Raw genomic sequence first — 15,384 nt, 5'->3', positions numbered from 1 at the left:
ATGTGTTTGTTTGCTATTCATGTTTTCTTTGACAAACATACCCATTTAAAAATTGATTTCTCTTACTGAGTTGTGTGAAATCTTTGTATAGTACGTTGAGGATAGGAGCTTTTGTCAGATGTTTGTTTTATAGAAACTTCCTGCATCTATGGCTTATCTTTTCATTCTCTTATCAGTGGCTTTCAAAAAATGGTTATGCTTAACTATGATGATGTTAAAGTAATGATTTTTTTCTTTTATGATTTGCATTTTTTGGATTCTAAGTCAGGGTCACAAATGTTTTATCATAAGTTTTCTTTGAGAGGGTTTCTAGAACTCTTACATTTAGATTCCTGATTATTTTGAAGTTAAGTTTTATATTTGATGTAAGGTACTAATAAAAAGTAAAAACAACAAAAAACCATCTTACACATTAAAAAAAAAAGATTTGTCCCAGTACCATGTGTTGGGATGAATATTCTTTCTCCTTGACACTTCTGTAAAAACTCAGTTGCACACACACACACACACACACACGCACATGCACACACAGGTCTATTTCTGGATTCTCTGTTCTAATATTATATGGCCAGTATTATATTATCTTTGTATAGCTTTATAGTCTTGAAATTAGGTAGTATGAGTCTTCCAATTTTGTTTTTAATACAAATTGTTTTAGTAGCTATTCAGGCCACTTTGGGATTCCATATATAATATTTTAGAATCAGTTTTTCAATTTCTATTGAATAACTTCCTAGGATTTTGATAGGATTGGATCATGATAAAGTATAGATTTCTTTGAGGAAATAGATATTTTAACAATATGGAGTCTTTTGACTGTTGCCAAGCTGATTCATTTGGGAAAAGATGATCTTTTTTAATACTTATTTTAAAATTTTTATTAATAAAAAAATTTTATTTCTGATATGATTTTTTTTTTTATTCTATTTGGAATTATGATAATTTCCAAATATTTCTGTGTTTCCAGGTCTTTCTCTGCTATCAACTTTTAATTCTGTTTTGTTCAGTGAATAACTATATGATTTTAGTGCTTTCAAGTTTATTGAGAATTATTTAATGTCTGAAAATATGGGCTAGCTTGATGAATGTTTCATGAGCCCTTGAAAAGAATATGTATCCTGCTGTTTGTTTTGGTGTAGAATGCTTAATAAATGTCAACTAGGTAAAATTAATTGAATTGTTGAAATTTTCTATATTCCTACTGAGAAGGGTCTAGAAAACTTTAATTCAAATTATGAATGAGTCTCTTCTTTTTTTCCTGTCAGTTTCTGTTTCCTGTATATTGGGATTCTGTTAGTGGTTGTGTATGTGTTTAGGATTTTAATGTCCTTTTTATGAATTGATTCATTATAAGATGTGTATCATTACCTCAGGTAATATTTCTTATTTGGAAATCTACACTGTCTGATATTCAGATAGCCACATCAGCTTTCTTTTGGTTAATATTTGCATTGTATATCCTTTTCCTCCTTTTACTTTTGATCTGTCTTTGTTTATTTAAATTTCTTGGAGACAATGTGTTTATTTTGAAGCTTATTTTTAAGCTTTATTAACATAGGTCTATAGTAGCTTATACTGTGGATAATTTATTCCTACAGTTATACTATGAAGTTATGTGATTTCTACTGAATTCCCCATGACAATTTACCACTATAACTGGTCAGAATAAAACATCTTCAGCTCTGTGTGAATCCTGGGAAATGTTCTATTCTCCCCCCCAGCCAACCCTTTTATCCTATAGACAAGACTCAAGGAGCTCCCCAGGCAGATTTCTGTAGCTTTCTACCCTTTTGAACTCTGCAGTTACCGTTTCTGTTGGAACCTCTCTCAGCTCAGTCTCTCTACTCAGTGGGATTGCTGTACTGTACGTAGGATAGCCCCTACCTGCTCTTTCTTGGGTTGGAATTATCACCAAGCAGAGAGCTGGGACATACATAGATTCACTTAATCTTTTTTCATTTTATCAAGGATCATCTTGCACTACCTGTTTAAAATCCAAAACCAATTATGTCCTTCACTTTATCTTGTTTCTAAGTTACATGGAGTGGGAGTGTAAATCCATCTATTACTATTCCATTCTTAAAGCAAAAGGGCCAGTTTTAATTTTACTTTCTTAAATTTTCTGTTCTTTTTTTCCTTCCTTCCTTTATTCCCTTGATTTGGAGGAATTCTTGAGATATGAGTTATATTAGCCCTTTTCTCTGCTACATATTTTACAAGTATTTTCTCTCATTTTGTGTTTTGTCCTTTGACTATGTTAGAGATGTTTTATTGCCATGTATTTTTTAGGATTTTGATATGTCTGTGTATGTGTAACTAATGTTATATTTCAACTTATAAAGTCAAGGAAATAACCCCTATATTCTTGAATAGTTTATTTTTATGGAATGGATATTAAATTTCTTCAAAGTCTTGTTTAGTATCTGTGGAAAAAAGTCATCTGTTTATCTCAAGAATATTAAGATGGTTTAGCTGGGCATGGTGGTTCATGCCTGTAATCCCAGCACTTGAGAGGCTGAGGCAAGAGGATCACTGCAAGTTTGAAGCCAACCTGGGCTGCCTAGTGAGTTCAAGGCAAGGCTGGACTACAGTGTGAGATCTTGTCTCAAAAAAAAAAAATGGTATAATGTATCGCTGAACCTCTAATATTGAGCCTACTTTACTTTTTAGGAAAAAACCCTCAATTTTTATGCTATGGCATTTATTTAATATGGTATCAAAAAATATGCTCACTAATATGTGGTACTTTCTTGTTGGTAGTGATATTGGTATCCAATTTTCTATTCTTTGTACAATATCAGATTTCTGTATTACATTGTATTTGTTTCATAAAAAGAATTTGGAGGTTTTACTTCATTTTCAATGTGTCAGAACTACTTCTGTTAGATTTGGACCATCTGGTCCTAGAATGTGAAACCATCTGATTCTGCCCCTTTTCTGTGAGGTAGTGCTTTGTAATGCTCTATTTTTTTTCCAATGGAAATTGGTTGTTTTAAATTCTTTATTTCTAATTAGGGCAGTGTTAATAGTTATCTATTTTTATTTCATTTTTCAAATTTATTTCAAGAATGGTCTGATCCCTTCTTGGCCTTTTGGCTAAGATCAAGTATCTAGTGATTTATAATTTCTTATGACATTTCAATTTCTTTACTTCAGTGATCAATTCTTTTAAATTATTTTTAAATTTTATTTTACATTCTTATATATATAGTTAATAGTCCTTGGGCCAGGATTTAGCTCAGTGGTTCCACTGCCTGCCTCCTAAGATCAAGGTCCTGAGTTCAATCCCCAGTACAAAAAAAAAACCCCAAAAAACAACAACAAAAAAATAGTCCTTTTTGTTAATTTTCAACAAATGTAGAGTTTGATTTTTTAATGAGTTATGGTTTTCTCTTTCATATTAATATCTGATTTTGACTTTATTATGTCTTTTCTTGTGTTCTTTTAATTTTGCTCCTTTATTTCTTTTTTAGATCTTCGATTGAGATCTTATTTATTTTTATATTTAAAGCATATATATCCTTAAGTGTGTAAGGCTATGAATTTTCCTCTGGTTACTGCTTTGTATGTCATGGATTTTGATAAGTCATGTTTTTATCTTTGTTTAGAAGGCTTGTAGTTTTCCTTCATTGAAAGATAGTTCAATAAGAGTTTCTTTAATTTTCACATGGATGGGCCTTTGTTTATATTTCTGCTTAAATCTATTAAAATATGATTAGGGTATTTTTTGTAATAATTTTTCTCTTTGAAGTACATTGATGCTTCATTTGTTGCTTAGGAGATGATCAGTGTTTGTTAGATTTTCATGCCTCCTTGTGAAAAAGATAAGATCAGTTTTCAGAGGGTAAAGTTTAATAATGCCTAAAGCATCCACCTATTGACTTTTGTTTATGTCATCTATCTTTTCTTAGATTTCATCCATTTAGTCTACTTTGTGCCGAGAATGGTATTTTAAAGTATTCTATTAGTATGTTTCTGTCTCCTTGATTCTAATATAGTTTTTTTTAATCATTACTGTGTGATTTGGTAATTAGTCATTGCTATGTTTTCTGTGTTTCTTTTTAAATTTTTAATCTTATCTTTTTTTTGGGGGGGGTGGATCGAGCTTGGTACCTTGAGCTTATGAGGCAGGTGCAGAACCACTGAGCTAAATCCCTGGCCCCTGTCTTATCTTTCTTAAGGCCTATTTTGGGCTGATGTTATTTATGAAAATGTGTAATTTTATTTTAGTGATTAACTTGAAGCATAACTTTTTAGGATGCTCTTAGCACACTCTTACCTCATTTAGTCTTTTACAACTAGTGTGATAGTTTTTTGTGGTGTTTATTAACTTCTAGATACCTATGCTTATTTACAACCAATGAACTTACTTTAATTTTCTTTTTTCCTTACCATTGTTATGTGTTTAAATTGCTTTACATTGCTTTTCTAGAACATGTATCATTTGTATATTCTTTCCTTTACCCCAGTCTTATTTTACCTTAAATATAAGTATATTAGATGCTCATACTTCTGTTCTTTTGACAAAGTAATCTGTTCATCTCATGATTAGATGAAGCTCATCTACTGGTATATTTTTGAAGAAGTGCCCATGGATACATCATTTCCTTACATGTTTATGCCCAAAGCATCTAAAATTTTTTATTAATGTATGTTTGCAATACAAAACTATGATGTTTGTTTTGGGGAATTGGTATGTTTTGATCATTTCAATCCATTTAACCTTCTCCTTTACCTCTCCCTTTTCCCGGATCCCATATTCATCTCCAAAAAAGGATGGTTAGATGCCATAAAGTAGGTATGTGGAGCATCACACTGAGGACTTCTTTCAGCCTTAGTCAAGGAAAGTGGGAGCCTTCTCTCCTTTTATATAACACTTTATAACTTTTAAAAAGAGCACTTATATTTGAAAGATAAGCTAGTATGTCTTTAGGTATTTATTTCACAGTTTCTTTTTTATGAATTTTTGAAAATTCTGCTCTATTGTTACCTTGATCTTCAGTTTAAAACAAATACATAGAATTTCCTATTCTTTAAGTCATCTCCTTTTCAATGAAAATTTTAAAGAACTATTTCTTTTAGAAAAAAGGCTAAAGAAAGTCTAGCACAGTGGTTAATACCTGTAATCCTATCCACCTGGGAAGCTGTGGCAGGAGGATCACAAATTCCAGGACAGAACTAGAGAAAAACAACCTTAGGATTCATGTAGAACCAGAAGAAATCTAGAACAGCAAAAGCAATCCTGAGCAACAAGAGCAAAGCAGGGGTCATCACAGTCTTGGACTTGAAGTTATATTACAAAGCTACAGTGACTAAAAACAACATGGTACAGACACAGAAATAAGATATGCAGATCAGTGGAACACAATAGAGGATGCAGAAACAACCCCAGGGATATCTGATCTTTGACAAAGGAACCAAAAACATATGCTGAAAGAAAGACAGCCTCTTTAACAAATGGTGCTGGGAAAACTAATTATTGACATGCAGGCTATTGTATCTAGATGCGTGTCTCTCACCATGTACTAAAATAAAATCAGCATGGATTAAGACCTAGATACTAAAATAGAAACACTGAATCTGTTGGGAGATAAAATTGGCACAACTCTTAAAGATACAAGCATTGACAAGAACTTTCTGAACAGAACCCCAGTTGCACAAGAAATAACATCAAGAATCAACAAATGGGATTATATCAAATTAAAAAGCTTCTGCACAGCAAGAGAAACAACCAACAGAGTGAAGAGACACCCTACAGAATGGGGAAAAATTGCCAACTATCTTCAGACAGAGGACTGTTATCTAGAATATATCAAGAACTCAAAAATATTAGACTCCCACAGAATAAATGACCTAATCAAAAGTGGCCAACTGAAATGAATAGATACTTCTTATAAGAAAATGTACAAATGGCCAATAGATACTTGAAAAAAATGTTCAACATCTCTGGCCAATAAGAGTAATGTAAAAAAAAATTCGTAAAATAAAAAAGAGTAATGCAAATTAAAACAACACCAAGATTCTGTTTTATTCCTGAAAAAAAAAAAGCTGTCATCAGGAAATCAAATAATAACCAATGCTCGCAAAGCTTCCGGGGGAAAAGGAACTTTCTGTGTTATTAGTGGGAATGTAAATTAAGTACAACCACTATGAGAATCAGTATGGAGATTCTTCCGAAAACTAAAAATAGAAATCCTATTAGACTGAGCTATTCCCCTTCTGGGTGTCTTCCCAAAAAAGTTAAAGTATCATATTTCAGTGATACTTACATACCCATGTTTGGAGCAGCACAGCTCATAATAGCTAAATCTTGAAAGCAGCCCATATGACTATCAATAGATGAATGGATAAAGAAAATGTATTTATATACAATGGATTATTAATATGCCATAAGGAAGGATAAATTTGAGTCATTTGTAAGGACTGGGATGTAGTTTAGTTGTAGAATTATTGCTTATCATACAAGTGGTTGTTGGTTTCATTAAACTATAATTAAAATTAAAATTTAAAGTTAGATTATACTTAGAAACATACTTACAGAAGACATATATTTTTAGAAAAGACAACATACCCTAACTTTCTGAACATTTATAGTATTATAGTCATTATATTAATACATGTTTCTAAATCTGATAACCAGAGACACGTGGACTTCTGAAGCTAATGAAAACTTATAAATTTTAAAATATAAAATGGTGTTGCCTAATTGAATGTTTATGAATGTTCTTTTAGTATTTGGAAAACAAATTTGTCTTTTTGATTTCATTGTTCATACTGACATTACCAGAAATGATGCTGAGTGGGAGTTTCGAATAATAGTTGTTTGGCTGTAACTCCCATTGTGATAGTGAGGGAAATTAACAGTTAACCAGCATTGCATCTTTAACTTCACTGATGGATATGTCCTCTGTAAATCTGGAAAGGCGTCCCTTTGTTAATCAGAAGCTTGTTCTTTCTCATGTGCCAGTATCTGCTCTCATGTGAAGCTTTTCTTGATGATGCTGGTCTGTATTGATCCTCTCCTTTTCTGATATCATTAGCTCCTAATATGTATTTTACATTCATGAGCACTCAGATCTCACTTTTCTTGTGTTATCTTAAATTCTAAACTAGAACGAATTCTTTGAGGTTTATAAATAGATATACCTTTCTTCTTTTGTATTCTTCACAGCAACTATGTTTATATTTCTTGTACTTCTTCAAGAAATACTTTATTGCCTTTCAAGACATGAGGCTAGCTTTGATAAAATTATTTTTTAATGCTAGGGATACCTTGACTGTAAAGTTTCTTGCCCCATCATACTCCCTGTGTTTTTTTCTGTTCCAAAGCTGCCAACTAAATCAGAGGATGACTGTCACAGGTAGATAACCATTCTTCATGTCAGTGTATGGAACGTTTAATAGGACTCAGGAAACCTGTTACTCTTTTTTTTAAGACAGTCTCACTATATAGTTCAGACTGGCCTTTAACTCACTATGTAGCCCAGATGGGTCTTGAACTCATGGTGAACCTCCTGCCTCAGCCTGCAGAATACTGGGATTACAGGTGTGACCACCATGTCCCAAACCTGTTACTTTTAAAAACAGTTGTCTTCTTGACTGCTGTAGTTGTCCTGGACTGAGTCAGGAGACCAGGTCCAATCCCAGCTCTGCCTTGGAGCAGAATTGCAGCCTTCAGTGAATCATTTAACCTGTATCAACTTTAGTTTTCTAGTGTAAAAATAGAAGACTTCAGCTAAGTGATTTTAAAATTCTATGATTCTTCAAAAGTATGTTTTGCAAATACTTAATGTTCATTTTAAAAGGTAATGTTTCCAGAGTATCTTACCTATTGTTGCTCTGCTAAGGAAATTAGAACGTTTAAATTTAGATAAAAATTTAATGATCTAAGAAAAGGAATTGTAGCATCTGACATGTATCCAGTGGCAAAATACTCACTTTCAAAGTCCCTAGGGTATCCATAGGACAGGGTCATAAGCCTCATTAAAGTTGCTTGTTCACTGTTTGCTAGAGGGAATTCTAACACAATCTATTTATCAATCTTGGTTGCTTGTAAGATGGAGTGTGAAAGTGTTTCTAAGAATTTTACATGGTAAGTATACATAATATGGTTGCCATTTAGAGGTAGCATTTTCTTTGTTGAACATACATAAAATTTAGTTCGGGTAATACTTCTATATTTCACTACTTCCACAACAGTGTTATATATATTAGCTTGATGATACCAAATCATCACTAGGTGTTATAGTTGGTGAGCCTTTTTTTTTTTTTTTCGGTACTGGGAATCGAACTGAGGACCTTTTGCTTGCCAGACAGGCATGGGGCCACTAAGCTACCTCCCTGGCCCTTGGTGAGACTGTTTTAAAGTATTTTTGCTATCTTGTGGACAGGGATATAATATAGCTGGTGATATTTATAGTTTCATGACATGAAGTCACATGCACATAATTCTTTTCCTTTTTCCTAGTGAGGTTCTGCTGCATATTTTCAATTAAAGAAGTCTGGAAATTGTTCATGTAATTTTAGTTTATGTGAACTTTAAAATGAATTTTTATGAGATTTTATTAATAGGATTATTTTTAAAATATGCATCTTCACTGAATTTTTCCGTCTCAGAATAAATATCTGTCATATGGATATGCTGCTGTTGAGCATTAATAACTTGCTCTATATCTAGTTTTATTTAGATGAGTTTTATACACTGTTTTAGAATTTTTTCATGAGATTGGTCAAATAAAAGTAAAGTCAGGTCCAAATTTTATTTGTATCTAACTTTCCATAACATGGTAATACCATTGTTTCCTTGAACTTCAATTTAAGTATTTTAAAATTGTTTAAGTGCATGGTTATTTTAATAATTTAATAGTGTTTCTATTGTCAAAATTCATTTCTTAACATAAGATATATGTTTCAAAATTAAATTCGAGATATTTTAAAATTCATACTTCAGAATACTGTAAAAGTGATAGCTATCTGAATATGGGCTTTTAGAGTCTTATTGGAGGCAGCGATGGGTAGAAAATATTGAAGAGAACAGTATAATAATTATACTTTAGAAACTGTGGCCTCTGTATTTAAAATAAACATTTTGGGGAAGCTTCTATTTCTATGACTCTGAAAACCTGTTAAATAAGTATATAACTGCTTCTAGGAAGATGCATTTTTAAAACTTCTTATTTTGAAAAATTTTAAACATACTGAAAAATAGAAAACTCCATATACTCTTGGATTTTAAAAATTAACATTTAAATTTTTGTTTTATCTATTTTTTGGCTGAAGTATTTTAAAGTAAATCACAGGCACTGTAACATTATACCTAAATATTTAAGTATGAATACCTCTCCAAAAAATAGAGAATTCACCATATTATTATCTCGTCTTTAACACTCTTTTTTTCTTTTTGTGAAACAGTCTCACTATGTAGCCCAGGTTGGTTCTGATCTCACAGCAATCTTCCTGCCTCAGCCCTAACCAGCTGCCACCCTACCCAGCTGTCCTAACCACTCTTTTTTTTTTTTGGTATCAGGGATCGAACTCAGGACCTTGCACTTGTGAGGCAGGCGCCGGAACCACTGAGCTAAATCCCTGGCCCTGTCCTTACCACTCTTAATAAAATTAACCACCATTCATTAATATCAGATGCAAGTGTATTTCTTTCACTTTCTTTTGTCTTCTATAATTTATAAGAAAAGGAGAATACAGGTAATTTTTATTCCAGTTGTTCTTAAGATCTCTTTTCTGTTTTTTACAGTTTAATTCAGTAGACTCCTCTGTACCACAGTTTCCCTTCCTGCAAATTAAGTAGCCTGCATGATCTCTTGTGGTCCCTTTGTCTTTCAGAGGCTCTAACTCACTGTATAGACTGGTATAGCACCAGATGAATATGATTTCTCTCCATTATATGTAGGCCAAGAGATCTAGTTTCTAGTCTTATAAGTAGGAAAATTAGAACCATGTTTTGTTGACTGTTATCAGCAGCTGGCACAGAGCATGAAATTATAGTATACATTCAATGAATGATAAGTGAGCAATAAAAAGTTGAATAGATTAATGTGTAAGTGAATTTATTAATTCATCAGTGTTTCAAAGTAACAAGTACAGCTAGCCATGTTATAGTATAGCTAGGCACAGTAAATAAGTCACTTGTATATTTCTTAAACTCCTATTGGGAAAGATCTACTGCGTCAAGACACCTTTACTATTTAATGTGGCTGAGTAAGTGTTTTCTTATAGGGAGAACTGTCAGTACATTCACAAAGAGAAAACAAATGGGGACTATAGTGGATTGAGTTGTATGCCCTCAAAAGCTGTTGAAATCCTCATTCCCAATACCTATGAAGGTGACCTTATTAGTTAGTAGGGGCCTTTCCAAATGATCAAATTAAAGTTCAGTCATTTGGGAAGACCCTTCTTCAAGATGGTTGGTGCCCTTAGGGAGGCAATCTGAAATAGGCAGTGTGAACGGAGGGAACAGGGTGTAGAGAGAGGAAGAACACTCTTCATCTTCTAAACCAAGGAGTGCCTGAGGCCACCAGAACTCAGGAGAGAGACATGGAACAGATTATCTCTCACAGCTCTCAGAAGTCATAGCTAGAAATTAATTACTTTTTTTGATTTTTAAGCTTGATAATAAAAAACACCTTATTTTTCCCACAAAATTTTTAGATTTATGAAGTATGACAGGTTCTGGTTAAATGTTATTTTTTAGCTGTTACTGAGTGCTTATTATGTGTTGCGTAAGATTTCTGTGTGTTTAAATCTCTTGATTCTTTCAATAGCACTTTGAGGGAATTATTTTTATCCTTATATTTTAGATGTACAAATGGAAGTACGAAGAAGTAAAGTAACTTGGCTAAGAATACAGTGGTAGCAAAAGGTAGAGCCAGAGCTCATAGGGCCTACCTATGCTTCACAGAATCTCCAAACTTGTAAGACAGTCTGCCATTTGAGCCATTTGAGCCATTTGAGCTTAGGATTGTTGGTTGCTTGAGCAGGAAGATTTAACCCTTGATGGGAAGGAGATCCTGCACTTTTAGACCTGCTACTCTGTCACTCAGTCCTACATAAATTGACAGATCCAGGTGGTAGTTGGAGGAAGGTACTGTATTCACCAATCAGCCAGTTTGTTTGTATAAAAGTACAAAAGTGATTCATTATTTTCTTCCCAAATATCTTATTCCTATCTTCTTGTTGGTGTATTCATTGATTCTTCACTTACCCAGCCAGTCATATGATCTTCAGAATTACCTCCTGGTCCCTATCCCCTCTTAATTCTGTAACCTGTGGTCCTCCTCCCTTTACCTATGCCCTAGTCTAGCCTCCCATTGCCACTTGCCTGGATTATTGTTCTGTTCTCCTAAATAGACGCTCTTCTTCCTTTTCCTCTGTATCCTGCTGCCAGTGCCGATAATATTTCTTGTCAAATCCCTTCAGTGATGGATGTTTACTTACAAAAATTGTGCCCTAGCTTCTTAGCACAGTTTCTGAAGTTCTTTATAAGCCAATGCAATTTTTTACCTGGTTTGTGTTTTGTTTCGACTAACCTCTCTGCTGCCAGCACACGCTGATCCACACTCTGCTTTTCCTTCTTGTATTGTTTTTCTTTCCTGTAACCAGCTGTGGAGATCTTAGATATTTTTCAAGGTCCAACTTACATGTTGCTAAGTCTCTGTAATGGAAAAACCTCCTATTGCTCAAATATCCTATAAGTTGTTGGGCTTTTGTCAGAGCACTTGCTACCTCTAAACCTATAGATGTACTTATGCTGTGCCCCATTCTCCTATGTGGGCCATATGGAAAAACTCAGCCTTCTTGTTCAGACTAATTTAAATTCAATCATGGCTTAGTCAGCTACTAGGAGTTTGTTTTGCACACGGCACCTAGCCCTACTTACCTTATTTTCTCCGCTGCAAAAGACCTAAAAAACTTCTTTTGGGGATAATAAAGGTTAAAAGACTTGACTGGTATAAAGCACTTAATGTTCTCATTTAGGAAGAGTTCAATAAATATTTTTCTTTTTTATTTTAATTTTATTAGTATGTTTGCAGCACATGAAATTTACATTCATGTTGGGGAGTAGGTACATGTACATAACACAGCTTGTTTCTTTTTAAAATCCCCTTCCAACCCACCTTTCTTCCTCTATCTCTAAATCTCCCTTCCCCATTTTCATTCTTATTATTAGCTCATGTTTATGACATGTGATGTTTACATTCATTTTGGTTATCATGCTTGGTACCCAGACATCTATTGAAAGGAAGAAAAGCTAAGTAATTTTGTACAATGTTAAAATAGTAAATCCATGTGGACATGAGTGAAAAAACAATAAATTGCCTTGTGGTTAAAAGGAGTTGCCTGCCAGAACAGGTTTCAGGTGTGAATGGTGGATCCAGGAAGTGTGTGTATGACTTCAGAAATCATGGTAGGAAGAAGAGAAAAGTACTTAAGAGTGTCTCTGGAGAGAGCCTATTTGAAGATAAAGGCCCTTATCATGCAAATTAGTTCAAGACTTATCTCTGGTTCTCTTCAGTCCATGGTTTCACCCATCCCTCTGGAAAAATAAAACCAAGCCTTTATTGAGCTTGCAAACATCAGGGAGGCAAGGAGACTGAAGTAAAGGATTAACTAAGTGTAGAATTTGAGAATATGGTTTATATGGGTACAACTTTGAGCTTCAAGAAAGGCTGCCTACTATAGGAAAGCTGTGTGTGTGTGTGTGTGTGTGGTTAGATTCAAAAGATAATTTTCATTCATTAATTAAAGCTATAATATACTTAGCAGCTGTGTCAAATTAGGTTCTCAGGGAGGCAGACTGTAGGTAGAATTAGTATAAAGGCTTTATTGGGGGACAGGAATATAATACTGTGAAACATAAAAGGGGAGTAAGCAGGATGTATATGGAAAACTTCCAGAGTAGGATTGTAATCTGACACTGGTGACTGGACATGAAACAGAATTGGGTGGTGAGAGTGTCAGACTGTGATACAGATCTGATAGTCATAGCCAAACCATTAGGAAGATACTAGCTGAGTAGAAATAGCCACACACTGACCTCTCCAGGATTAGTTGTTGGGGAGGGGTGCCAAAGAATAGTGTGGCCTTGACTCGCAAGCTGCATAGGGGCCCCTGTAGCCCTGCTCCTGGAGGCCACAAGCTTATTGCATTCTTACCAGGTGAAAAGCCAGTTCTTTCTTGATGGGATTACACATCTGTGACTGTCACACTGTCTTTCAGTCATCAAATATTAAAATTGAGATTCTATGAAAGCATTATTTCAACTTGAGTGTTTATTGGGATGGGGTTTAAAAGTTCACTAAAATAATGAAGCCCTTGTAGAAGCTGGATTTAGTGAGTGTTGATGATTTGTATTATTGGTATATATCATAATATTTTTCTTCTGTTAAATGGGAATAATGATTTGCATCTTCCTTATCATCTACTGAACACCACTGTAAACAAATATAATAAATTTCAAGCACCATGTGGAAATGTGAGAGGCAGTGGAGTGTAGGAGAGATCTCTGGGACCCATGTGCAGGGAATGAAACAGTTGTCCCTTGTACTCCTGGAGGAAGGAGAAGGTTACTACATTCAGAAAAAGTGCATAATAAGAAAATCGATTAAGGGGCAGATAGCTATTTAAATACTGTATTCCTATGGCTAGTCTCATTACAATGCAAATAATCATCTCCTACTCAATCTTGGTATAAATCTTGAGTTTCCCAAGGGAAGCTTATTTAAAACTTGGGATATTATACATATATGTATATAAATATATACATACTTATACTTAAAGTGGAAAATATTAACTTATTTTACAGAAAAAAGTTAACAAAAAATTAAAACCAAATTTAACTCTAAATTAGAGCTTGACAAACCTTTTCTGTGAAGAGTTAGCTAGGGAATAGTGTAGGCTTCTGAGAACTCTGTGGGCCAGGTATGACTTTTTATTGCTTCCTCTCTCTCTCTATCCCTCTCTTTTTCTCTTTTCTTCCATCCCTCCTTTCTTCCACAATCCTATGGAACCTAAAAATTATTCTTAGTTTTAAAGTATACAAAAATAAGAACTAGACTGTGACCCCCTACTGTAGATGGAATTCTGTTTACACTTATTTTTATTGTCACCATAACTTCAGAAGTTGATAGAATTCCCAATAATATATTGGAAATAAGGATGGGGGAAGGGAGGAATGGAGAGAGAATGGAATTTGCAAGTCATAATGGCCTGCATTTGAGTCCTGCTTATACCCTTAGTAGCTTTTTACTTATGAAAGTAAATTTAACCACTAGAGTGCATTACTTCTTATATGTAAAATGAGAACAATGCTAGCTGGCTGAAAGTAATTGTCTAGATTTAATAAAATAATTTATGAAAGCTACTTTGCACAGTAATTATTACATAGTAGAATCTCAAGGAAAGTTACTTAGTTTATCCCTTTTTTAAAAAAATTAAAGCATTTTATTAGTATATGTTTGTGATACATAATAATTACATTTGTTTTAGGGAATTAGTACATGTATATATCATATTTTTATCATTTTTTATCTCTTCCTTCTCTACATTACCTTCTCTCCCTTCCCTAAATCACTTTTCCCATCCACAGAAGTCTACCTCCCTGTTTCCTATCATCTTGCCTTTATTTTGCTTTTTATTTATATTTTGAGTTTCTTATAGATGAGAAACCAGACAGTATTCAAGCCATGTCTGTTTTAACATGTCTGGTTCATTTAACATTGTAGTCTCAAAATCCATCTGTTTTCCTGACTCACATTTACCCTTTCTTACGGCTGAATAATATTCAATAGTGTATAAACACCATGTTTTCTTTATTCACCTGTTGATGGCTATTTTAAGTTGTTTCTATAATTTAGCTATTGTGAATTGTGCTGCTTATAAACATAAGCATGTATGTGTCATTGTAATATGATTATTTTAACTCTTTTTAGGAAGATACCCAGGAGAGATATAGCAGGTCAAATAGAATTTCTGTTTTTCCAGTTTTTTGAGGAGTCACTATAGATTTACGTAATGATTAGGCTAGTCTACATTCCATCCAGTAGTGCAAAAACGTTTATTTTTCTCACATCCTTGTCAGCATTTTTTGCTTTTTGAGTCTTTGGTAGTCCAAATAAGCCATACTGATTGGAAGATGATGGAATTTCAGTCTTACTTTGATTTGCATTTCCCTATTCACGGAAGATGCTGAGCATTCTTTCATGTACTTATTGGTAATCTGTACTTCTTTTGAAAAGTGTCAGTTCATTTCAGTTGCCCAGTTTTTGATTGAGTCTTTTGTTTATAGTGTCCTAATATTTTTCAATTCTTTATCTATTCTAGATTTTAGTCTTTTATAAGAAGAGTAGCTAGCAACAAAAATCTTTCCTA

The 15,384-nt window shown here is 33.7% G+C and overlaps 1 protein-coding gene and 1 pseudogene across 10 annotated transcripts in view; one reads left to right on the top strand and one right to left on the bottom strand.

Moving 5' to 3' along the window:
* Positions 1-15,384, top strand: part of Vrk2 (VRK serine/threonine kinase 2) — a 150,768-nt gene that overhangs the window by 37,696 nt on the left and 97,688 nt on the right. The window lies entirely within an intron of this gene.
* On the bottom strand, positions 4,769-4,877 carry LOC147826957 (U6atac minor spliceosomal RNA; annotated as a pseudogene).

This window comes from Heterocephalus glaber, unplaced genomic scaffold (genome assembly GCF_053883595.1).
Source record: "Heterocephalus glaber isolate CG9 unplaced genomic scaffold, H.glaber_assembly_v1.0 deba00001457, whole genome shotgun sequence".
In the NCBI taxonomy this organism is placed as follows: Eukaryota; Metazoa; Chordata; class Mammalia; order Rodentia; family Bathyergidae; genus Heterocephalus; species Heterocephalus glaber.
Note: the sequence above shows the minus strand (reverse complement) of the source record. Positions and strands in the feature narration are given on the sequence as shown.